A 10,856-nucleotide genomic window follows, 5' to 3' on the forward strand; every position below is an offset into this window, starting at 1 on the left:
TTCTGGATGATAGCGGGCTGAACAGGCAGTGGCTCGGGTGGTTGTTGTCCTTGATTAACTTTTTGGCCTTCCTGTGACATCAGGTGCTGAAGATGTCCTGGAGGGCAGGTAGTTTGTCCCCGGTGATGCATTGGGTAGACGGTTGTGGGCAGTACAGTTGCCGTACCAGGCGGTGATACAGCCCGACTGTCACACCCTGATCGGTTTCACCTGTCTTTGTGCTTGTCTCCACCCCCCACCAGGCAGGTGTCGCCCATCTTCCCCATTATCCCCTGTGTATTTATAACTGTGTTCTCTGTTTGTCTGTTGCCGGTTCGTTTTGTTCGTGAAACCTACCCGCGTTTGTTCCCCTGCTCCTGCCTGTTTCTTACTCTTGTTTTCTAGTCCTACCAGGTATTGACCTTTCTGCCTGCCCTGACCCTGAGACTGCCTGCCATCCTGTACCACAATAAGACTCCAATAGTTCTTCCCAGCTGTATGTAATAAGACTTAAGATTTCCTGGGATAACAATGTAAGAAATAATACATTAAAAAACAAAATACTGCATAGTTTCCTAAGGACGGGAATCCAAGTGACCATCTCTGTCGACGCCATCTTGTGATCGAGAACATATCTCAGTCTGTGTGATCAAAATAATCTTGAAGTGTGGAATCCGATTGGTCAGACCAGCGTTGAATAGTCCTTAGCACGGGTACTTCCCGTTTGAGTTTCTACCTATAGGAAGGGAGGAGCAAAATGAGTCGTGGTCAGATTTGCCGAAAGGAGGGCGGGGGAGGGCCTTGTATGCATCGCGGAAGTAAAAGTAGCAGTGGTCGAGTGTTTTAGCAGCGCGAGTACTACAGTCAATGTGTTGATAGAACTTCTGCAGCCTTTTTCTCAAATTTGCTTTGTTAAAATTCCCAGCTACAATAAATGCGGCCTCAGGATATGTGGTTTCCAGTTTGCATAAAGTCCTTTGAGGGCCGTCGGGGTATTGGCTTGAGGGGGATATACACGGCTGTGACTATAAACTAAGATAATTCTCTTGAGAGATAATATGGTTGGCATTTGATTGAAGTATTCTAGGTCGGGTGAACAAAAGGACTTTAGTTCCTGTATGTTATCACAATCACACCATGAGTCGTTAATCATGAAACACCCTTCTTCTTCCCGGAGAGATATTTATTCCTTACTGTGCGTTATACTGAGAACCCGACTGGCTGGACGGACTCAGACAGTAAATCCCGAGAGAGCCATGTTTCCGTGAAACATAGTATGTTACAATCCCTGATGTCTCTCTGGAAAGAAATCCTTGCCCTAAGCTCGTCATCTTTATTTGCTCCACGTTGGCAGGCCAGGGTCAGTGCTGTGTTGTGGTTGGTCTCGATCTGAGTATTGATGTCATTTTTCATGGAGAGTCATTTTGCATGCAGAACAACCCCTGGCAATATCAGTAGCTTAATCAAACGGTGCTGTGTGCAGCTTTGCATGAACTATTCCTACCTCTCTATGACACAACCATTCAAAAGTTTGGGGCCACTTAGAAATGTTCTTGTTTTGAAAGAAAAGCATTTTGTCCATTAAAATAACATCAAATTCATTGTAAATTACTATTGTAGCTGGAAATGGCCGATTTTGTTTATGGAATATCTACATAGGCGTACAGAAGCCCATTTTCAGCAACCATCACACCTGTGTTCCAATGGCATGTTGTATTAGCTAATCCAAGTTTATAATTTTAAAAGACTAATTGATCATTAGAAAACCCTTTTGCAATTATGTTAGGACAGCTGAAAACTGCTGTTCTGATTAAAAAAGTGAAGCAAAACTGAGCAAGAGGACAAGTACATTAGAGTGTCTAGTTTGAGAAACAGATGCCTCACAAGTCCTCAACTGGCAGCTTCATTAAATAGTACCCACAAAACACCAGTCTCAACATCAACAGTGAAGAGGCGACTCCGGCATGCTGGACTTCTAGAGTTGCAAAGAAAAAGCCATATCTCAGACTGGCCAATTAAAAGAAAAGATTAAGATGGGCAAAATAACAGACACTGGACAGAGGAACTCTGCCTCGAAGGCCAGCATCCCGGAGATGCCTCTTCACTGTTGACATTGAGACTGGTGTTTTGCGTGTTATCCAGATACTGACTGTTAGCACTTGGTGGTCTATAGCAGCTTCCTACAAGAATGGTCTTTAAGTGAGGCAGATTAACATGTAGCCCTATTACTTCAACAGTATTTAACATGAGCTCCTCTCTAAGCTTTACAGAAATGTGGCTCTGAATATAGACCGCAACACTGACCGCAACACACCCCCATTGGCATTTCTATATTTTCTGTAGATGTTATAACCAAGTATCGCTACCACTGTAGGTATTATCAGTAGTTTCTAAGTGAGTTTCAGAGATAGTCACAATATGGATGTCATCTCTTACTGGCAAGATATCGATTTAATGAACCTTGTTTCTTAGGCTACATATGTTAATGTGGGCTATTTTTATAGGGGACAGAATGAGGTTGGACCATCAAATAATTGGCATATATATTATTCTTATAGAATTTTCACATAGGCGAGGATATTGGAAATTGAATCAAAACCTATTGGATGATAACTTGTTTTGTTCATCCTCTTCATCAGAGGACCGTTACAACCATAGAGGAACAGAAAAAGGAAAAACAAAAAGAAAATTAGGAACTTATTCAATAAAGATCAAGTGTAATATATTGTAAAAAAATAAAGAGAACTGGATGGAATATGGGAACAAATTCACCAAATTATTTTTTAAACTTCAACATAGAAATGCTACCAAAAATAATGTACTGAAACTTGTTACAAATTATGGAATCACCCATGATTCACCCAACAATATTTTGAAAGAGGAAGCAAAGTACTTTAAGCATATTTTTTCATTTCAGTCTCCATCTCCACTAACCAAAGATAATTGTATGGATTTTTTTGGGCAACCTTTCCACACGGGTGTGATTAGAATGCTTATTTAGAATGTCCAGCTTCGATTGACGCAACAGTCAGCATTTGAGCTGGCCACACAGGTTTTTCATAGAAACATTTTGCACAAACACAGTCCTTACAAAGTTATGTCGTGAATGTGACCAGTTCATTTTTGGATGCAATGTTCAGACATTCACTGAAGTAGCTACAGCATAACACAATCATCCAAACTGTAAAATGTAGGCTACATTTGTCCTTGCGCTAACTGAGGAAAGATAACACAAGCGGTCATATTTAGACTCTCGGCTGACAGAAACTACAATATTAATTAGTTAATAGCAATTACTATTTATAATTCATAACATCACGGGTGAGCTCACCATTGATCTAAATCATTTAGTAAAACACTTTCTAGAAATCGAAAGTAATCTGATGATGGGTAGTTTATGCACACCGCCATTTTTGTTTTTTGGGGTCAACCAAAGATAATAAGAGGAGACGAAGAGTTTGGTATTTTTGCAGTATGCATGTTGAAGGGGGTGTGTCGTCTACCATAGTTCACATCCCATCATTCACTTCCGAAAGTCGAATCGAAAAATTAGTGAACCCTCCCACACCTCATTTTGTGATAACATCTTTGGTATGACAGACATGAAACCCAGAATTGCGTAAAACCCATAATGCGTTGTATGTCAACAAACATGGCTCCACACATAGCTGGAATTAGCTTAGCTCATCATAATTAGTACAACCTTCAAAATAATGTATTTTACACACACGAAGAGAATCAGAATGCATGATTTGTCACCAGTACTTGTAAACATGTAAATAAATAAATAATTACCACACAAAACATTTTCTGTGGCGCGTGCCTGCATATAAGTGGCGCGTGCCTGCAGTCAATCATGTAACCTCTGACTCCCACTCTGAGCCATTCAGTGTTGTTGTCTATGTATGTAGCTAGTGGGCTAAGCTGTAGCATTAGCAATGTCTTTCAGAAGGAGACAACTCACAAATGCAGAAATTCTGGAGATTTTTATCAATTCTGACAATGAGTCTGAGTATGGTCACATTCTGACAGTGACATTGAGGAGCTGCCCCTCAACCTTGTAGCCAAGGAAAATCCAGAATCTGAGGACACCTTGTCCACTGACGAAGTCCCACGTTCCTTTGAAGATGCTTGTGGTGATGGAGGCAGACCGACAGTGGATGAAGTACGGGAGGTCTATGGTAGCTGGAAGGCCGCCAGCCATTTCACCCCCCCTGTCCCTGCTGTTTGCTTTGATGAGTCCCAGTCTGGAGTGCAACGCCCCTTGCCATTTCCATCTGAGGCAGAGTGCTTCAAGCTGTTTCTGACAGAGGAGCTGGTGGGAGACATAGTAGAGGAGACCAATCGCTATGCCTTGGAGCTACAGGAGAAGAGAGAGCCAGGAGTGAGGGGGAAACTCGCTAAATGGGTGATAACCACAATTATTTTACATCACCGTATAGTTTACCAATAAAATGGTCTGACGGTGATAAGGACATACTTGGTATACATATCCCAAAATAAATAAATGAGTTCACTACAATACATTTTAATAGAAAGTTAGCAAAAATGTTGGAAGGATGGAAAGGAAAATAACTTTCTATTTGAGGAATAATCACCCTGATTTACCCTGTTTACCTATTTGCTTATGGTCTTGCGTACACCTAGCAACCTGTTTTTTAAATTATATGAGCAAAAAATTATCAATTTTATTTGGAACGGCAAGCCAGACAAAATTAAACGGGCCTATTTATTTAATGAATATGAATTCGGAGGACAGATATTATTCAATATTAAAGCATTAGACCTCTCACTAAAGACATCAGTCATACAGAAGCTATACTTAAATCCAAGCTGGTTCTTCAGCAGATTAGTAAAAATGTCTCACCCCATGTTCAAGAATGGCCTTTTTCCCTTTATTCAGATTTCAACCTCTCACTTTCGGATATTTGAAAATGAAATGGTCTCCAAAATATAGCTATTTTTAAAACAAGCCATAGAAATCTGATCGCAATTTCAGTTTAATCCACCAGAAAAGACAGAACATATTATGTGGTTAAACTCAAACATACTAATTGATAAAAGAGAACAGAATTTTCCGAGAAAGAAAAATGAAAAAGCTATAATCTTTGTAAAATATTATAAATAGAACTGGTGGATGGATGTCACACATGCAGCTAACAAAAGTACAGTGGGGCAAAAAAAGTATTCAGTCAGCCACCAATTGTGCAAGTTCTCCCACTTAAAAAGATGAGAGAGGCCTGTAATTTTCATCATAGGTACACTTCAACTATGACAGACAAAATGAAAAAAAGAAATCCATAAAATCACATTGTATGATTTTTTATGAATTTATTTGCAAATTATGGTGGAAAATAAGTATTTGGTCAATAATAAAAGTTTATCTCAATACTTTGTTATATACCCTTGGTTGGCAATGACAGAGGTCAAACGTTTTCTGTAAGTCTTCACAAGGTTTTCACACACTGTTGCTGGTGTTTTGGCCCATTCCTCCATGCAGATCTCCTCTAGAGCAGTGATGTTTTGGGGCTGTTGCTGGGCAACACAGACTTTCAACTCCCTCCAAAGATTTTCTATGGGGTTGAGATCTGAAAACTGCCTAGGCCACTCCAGGTCCATGAAATGCTTCTTACGAAGCCACTTCTTCATTGCCCGGACGGTGTGTTTGGGATCATTGTCATGCTGAAAGACCCAGCCACGTTTCATCTTCAATGCCCTTGCTGATGGAAGGAGGTTTTCACTCAAAATAGCACGGTACATGGCCCCATTCATTCTTTCCTTTACACGGATCAGTCGTCCTGGTCTCTTTGCAGAAAAACAGCCCCAAAGCATGATGTTTCCACCCCCATGCTTCACAGTAGGTATGGTGTTCTTTGGATGCAACTCAGCATTCTTTGTCCTCCAAACACGACGAGTTGAGTTTTTACCAAAAAGTTATATTTTGGTTTCATCTGACCATATGACATTCTCACAATCTTCTTCTGGATCATCCAAATGCTTTCTAGCAAACTTCAGACGGGCCTGGACATGTACTGGCTTAAGCAGGGGGACACGTCTGGCACTTCTTGTGATCATTTTGACCCCACGGGGTGAGATCTTGAGTGGAGCCCCAGATCGAGGGAGATTATCAGTGGTCTTGTATGTCTTCCATTTCCTAATAATTGCTCCCACAGTTGATTTCTTCAAACCAAGCTGCTTACCTATTGCATATTCAGTCTTCCCAGCCTGGTGCAGGTCTACAATTTTGTTTCTGGTGTCCTTTGACAGCTCTTTGGTCTTGGCCATAGTGGAGTTTGGAGTGTGACTGTTTGAGGTTGTGGACAGGTGTCTTTTATACTGATAACAAGTTCAAACAGGTGCCATTAATACAGGTAACGAGTGGAGGACAGAGGAGCCTCTTAAAGGTTCGAGTTGGGTGGGTTGTCTATGTTCGTTTTTCTATCATTTGGGATTTCTGTGTTCGGCCTAGTATGGTTCTCAATCAGAGGCAGCTGTCAATCGTTGTCCCTGATTGAGAATCATACTTAGGTAGCCTGGTTTCACTTTTGAGTTGTGGGTGTTTGTCTTCCGTGTCAGTGCTTGTTGCCACACGGGACTGTTTCGTTTATTCACGTTTATTGTTTAGTTCCAGTGTTCTGTTGTGTTTTGATTAAACATTATGGACACTTACCACGCTGCGCATTGGTCCTCCGATCCTTCTCGCTACTCCTCCTCAGAAGAGGAGGACGAGATCCGTTACATCATCTCTGTATACCCGTCGCAAGATCCACTGGTTGATGCTTATTTATAAAACCCTCTTAGGCCTCACTCCCCCCTATCTGAGATATCTACTGCAGCCCTCATCCTCCACATACAACACCCATTCTGCCAGTCACATTCTGTTATAGGTCCCCAAAGTGCACACATCCCTGGGTCGCTCATCTTTTCAGTTCGCTGCAGCTAGCGACTGGAACGAGCTGCAACAAAAACTCTAACTGGACAGTGTTATCTCAATCTCTTAATTCAAAGACTCAATAATGGACACTCTTACTGACAGTTGTGGCTGCTTTGTGTGATGTATTGTTGTCTCTACCTTCTTGCCCTTTGTGCTGTTGTCTGTGCCTAATAATGTTTGTATCCTGGGCTGCTGCCATGTTGTGTTGCTACCATGTTGTTTTCATGTTGTGTTGCTGCCATGCAATGATATTGTCTTAGGTCTCTCTTTGTGTTGTCTCTCTTTGTGATGTGTGTTTTGTCCCATTTTTTTATTTTATTTATTTTGAATCCCAGCCCCTGTCCCCGCAGGAGGCCTTTTACCTTTTGATAGGCCATCATTGTAATTAAGAATTTGTTCTTAACTGACTTGCCTAGTTAAATAAAAGGTTAAATAAAAAGAATACAAAGAAAAATTTGGACTCTTCATGTCTGCCTTGATGCACCGAATTTGTTGCAGAGACTACTTCTCCATGCTGGACACACTCAATTGCAACGGTGAAATGATCCTCTCCAGACAAAAAGTTGTTTCGAAAGTTGTTTATTTTTTTGTGAATATTCAATAAAAATAGTTTTAAAACTTTTTAAAATGTTTTATTATAATACTACTGTGGTTGATGCATTATATTATGCACACATGATTTATATGTCACACCCTGATCTGTTTCACCTGTCTTTGTGATTGTCTCCACCCTCTGCAGGTGTTGCACATTTTCCCCTGTGTATTTATACCTGTGTTCTCTGTTTGTCTGTTGCCAGTTTGTCTTGTTTTGTCAAGCCTACCAGCGGTTTTCCCCCTGTTTCTGTCTCTTGATGGCTCCTGTTTCCTAGTTTTCCAGGTTTTTACCTTTTCTGCCTACCCCGACTCTGAGCCTGCCTGCTGTCCTGTACCTTTGCCCCACCTATCTGGATTACTGACCTCTGCCTACCCTGACCCTGAGCCTGCCTGCCGTTCTGTACCTTTGCCCCACCTATTTGAATTATTGACCCCTGCCTGCCCCTGACCTGTCTTTGCCTGCCCCTGTTGGATTAATAAACTGCTGTTAATTTGACGTTGTCTGCATCTGTGTCTTACCTTGAAATGCGATATTACATTACAAAGCCAGAGAACAATACGTAAAGTAGCCTACAAATAACAGTAAGGAACTTAATTTGAGCAAATATGAATTGCATTTTTACATTTCTGTCTGTAGAAGCCAGGTCTAGTAATTGTCATGAAGGGGTACTCTGGATGGTCACTCTCCCTGTTGAATCAGAGTAATATTTTTAGATAAACAATATCTGGAAGCAAATGGAGAAAACATACAAAGTGTTGCAGTGCAATCAGAAAGTCTTCTGTATACTTACATGAGAAGCTCCACCAACCGAATGTTCTTGTTTAGGTCCTCTATTGCCTTCATTTTAGCCTCAGTTAGGGAAAAGTAAAATATCTTCATTGGGAGATATGAGGGAAACATGAATGTGACATCATATGCTTCAGGAGTTATCCTTCACTTAGTCAATAACAATTGTAGCTAAATACATTTTGCACTCCCAATACATAAAATGTTGTGTCCCACAATCTGACATTATTCAAATGGCACATGTGTCTTAGATTCACACAGACCTAACAGTTATCCTTTATGTGCTGTGGGTTGAAGCTCTTAGGGATGACTAGCACCCCTCTCTGGATGTTGAACCACGGGGACATCTGAGCTGTAGTCTTCTTGTACTTGTGGGCAATGTACACCAAGAGCTCATCTTCCAACAAGGGCGGACAGGTCAGATTCACCCTATTACGTGAAATGTAATCAACACAGTTAAGAAAATATGTTTTAGGTATGTATATCTAGCTGTACATAGCTACATGCATTTTGTGCTCAATCTTTTTGCAGACTAATAGCTGTACTTATTTGATTGACTATACCATGAATCATTAACCATTGGATTAATTGGGTTGTCCTCATCCAATGTAATCACCATTGATTATGTCATTGATAATTATTTTCTAATGTAGTGCATTAGTTTTACCAGGATGCATCTCTTGATGTTCCTATGGAGCTGTATCCCACAATGACTATGTCGTTCTGCAACTATTCAAGCAGCTTCGGCTGAGTGAAATATGGATGACATTCAACCGGTGTTGAGAGAAAATAAAGCACTCTAAGAAGATCAATCAGCTCTTATACATGTTTAGTAACATTGTAATTACTACAGTTATATTGTTGTTACATAGTTCTTTAGCAGTTGGAGTTCATGATTGTGTCCCAAATGGTTCCCTATTCCCTATATACTGCTGCACTACACAGGGAATACGGTGCCATTTTGGACGCAAACTATGTCTACCTGATTTGAGACCAGTCTGTGTTCGAGGCCTGGTTTCTTCAGGATCAGCTCTGGCTGCCTCTTGTTGAAGTTGGAAACTCCCAGAGACTTGGTTAGGCCAGCATGTTTGCAAGCCCCTAAATCCTGTTTTCATGGAAGGAAAATAAAACAAAACCAAGAAACTCAAAACACATACATTAAAAAGACATCTCATTCATTCTGGCTAAGCACTCTAAAAGAAAAGGAACACAATCTTTTTTTACCTCTTTTTCGTGATATCCAATTGGTAGCTAAAGTCTTGTCCCATTTCTTCAACTCCCCAACGGACTCGGGAGAGGCAAAGATTGAGAGCCACAACCCTGACAAGCTGCACTGCTCTCTTAACCCGGAAGCCAACCACACCAATATGTGGAGGAAAGTCAGCTTGCATGCGCCCTGCCCACCACAATGAGTCGCTAGAGTGGGATGGACAAAGGAATTCCCGGCCAGCAAAACCATCCCCTAACTCAGACGACGCTGGGCCAATTGTGCGCTGCCTCATGGGTCCCCATGAGGCAACGCACAGCCTGGGATCGAACCCGGGTCTGTAGTGATGCCTCAAGCACTGCAATGCACTCAGGAGGCTCAGGAACCAGACTTTACCCTTCACTGCAAAGTGAGCAGGATGGATTTTACTACCCTTTATGGCCTTGGCCTTGACCTTTGGGTGAACGCTAAAGCTTTTACAAAACTGTATTTCTACAAGCTGAAGATGTCTTGTACACTTTGTGAATTTAAAATACAATGGTGAATGCATTTTTTATATATTTTTTTACCAAGTGTGGCGCAGTGTATATCAGTAACTGACACGGATCATCCTTGAACTCATTTGAATCAGGGGTTGTTTTGCAGGTCTAGTTGGCTTACCTTCCATGTGGCACAGAGGTCTGTATCATGGTATAAGTACTTCCTATTCCAGCCTTGGGGTAGAATGTGTCTCCTGGCTTCACGAAACTACACATTTTAGGTAGAAATGTAGAGTGATAGAATTGTATTCAATATTCAGTCATTGCTGTACCTTGAAGGCAGTGTCCAATTCAACAATGTATAGGCCCACATAGTCAAGCTGTAAGGTCTTCAGTGTTCTCTCTAAAGCAGGTCTGACCAGCTCCAGAGGATGGAAGGTATTCCACAGCTACATATTTTGAATAACATTTGAATAAATACATTATTGACATAGGCTCAATGATTACAAAAGAAGACAGCCAATGACCTTGCCCACTACTAAAATACATTTGATCAAATACTTAATGGTTTCATTAGACCAAAACAGACATTTGAGTATATGCCTTTCAAACTTTCTTAAAATATTCACCTTTCTACAGTAGAAGATAGAAGATCTGTTTTATATTACAACATATGGAAGTCCAGGTACAGAAGTCCAGAGAGGACATTTGAGAGGAGATCAACTCCTCCCCAGGCTACTGGGTTTTGCTGGCAGGGACTTTGGGAGCGATTCAAATAATTCAAATAAATGAACTATGTTTTTTTTTTTACTTGGTACATTTATTTGCTTGTGTTGATTGCCTTGAACAATTAAAAACGCCTTTCGAAGTTCACAA

General features: G+C 40.9%; 1 pseudogene; it reads right to left on the bottom strand.

Moving 5' to 3' along the window:
- Window positions 1-683: 683 nt before the first annotated feature.
- Window positions 684-10,800, bottom strand: LOC139379172 (aldo-keto reductase family 1 member D1-like; annotated as a pseudogene).
- Window positions 10,801-10,856: the final 56 nt, after the last annotated feature.

The sequence above is a fragment of the Oncorhynchus clarkii genome, chromosome 21, assembly GCF_045791955.1.
Source record: "Oncorhynchus clarkii lewisi isolate Uvic-CL-2024 chromosome 21, UVic_Ocla_1.0, whole genome shotgun sequence".
Taxonomy (NCBI): Eukaryota; Metazoa; Chordata; class Actinopteri; order Salmoniformes; family Salmonidae; genus Oncorhynchus; species Oncorhynchus clarkii.